The sequence below is a fragment of the Limulus polyphemus genome, unplaced genomic scaffold (genome assembly GCF_000517525.1).
Source record: "Limulus polyphemus unplaced genomic scaffold, Limulus_polyphemus-2.1.2 Scaffold3658, whole genome shotgun sequence".
Taxonomy (NCBI): Eukaryota; Metazoa; Arthropoda; class Merostomata; order Xiphosura; family Limulidae; genus Limulus; species Limulus polyphemus.
In genome coordinates, this window is record NW_013669268.1 from 9291 (window position 1) to 10197 (window position 907).

A 907-nucleotide genomic window follows, 5' to 3' on the forward strand; every position below is an offset into this window, starting at 1 on the left:
ACGGTAACATGTACGCGATGATTATACTGGTAGGTAACATGTACGTGATGATCATACTGGTACGGTAACATGTACGTGATGATTATACTGGTACGGTAACATGTAGTTCAACAAGTTTCTCACGACATCTTGGTATCAGAAAGACAGACGGACAATTCTAATTCACAAAGATAGATAGCTAATAACTTGTACACGTTATAAAAGACAAAACACGTGCGACTGTAAAGAACATACGTTGAAACGCCGAAAGTCAGCGAAATATTAAAAAAAACAATATCTCGGCATTTGATCGCAACTTTTAAAGTATTATATTAAATATTGAAATATCGTTTCATAAAATTGTTCCTCTCTCATCGTCCAACCCAACTAATGAGTTCTAGTATTTAACGAGAAGCTTATTCGGCAGTGGCTTCTGGGAGACAAAGGACAGATCTGAATTGTTATATTTTTTTTACAGAACTCTCGAACCAAGTTCTTCAATGAACAAATCAAGAAGAATGTAAAACAAAAGAACATGTGAAATTAACCTGTTTTTTATATAACAAAGAAAAATATAAATTGCAACATTAACACAAGTATACTGTTTTATCACTAGATCGTTTGATCAGCAAGGTACTAGAAAAAAGCTAGCATAGAAGTATAGTGAATTTTAAAACCACAACCCATAAATACGTTTGCAAATAACTACGCACGGCCTGGTGGTTAGGGCGCTCTATGCGCAATCTGAGGATCGTGGGTTCGAATCCCGTCACCGAACATGCTGGCCCTTTCAGTCGTGGGGTCTGTGACGGTCAATTTCACTATTCGTTGGTAAAAGAGTAGCCCAAGAGATGGCGTTGGGTGGTGATGACTAGCTGCCTTCCCTCTTGTCTTACACTGCTAAATTAGGGACAGATAGCTCAGGTGA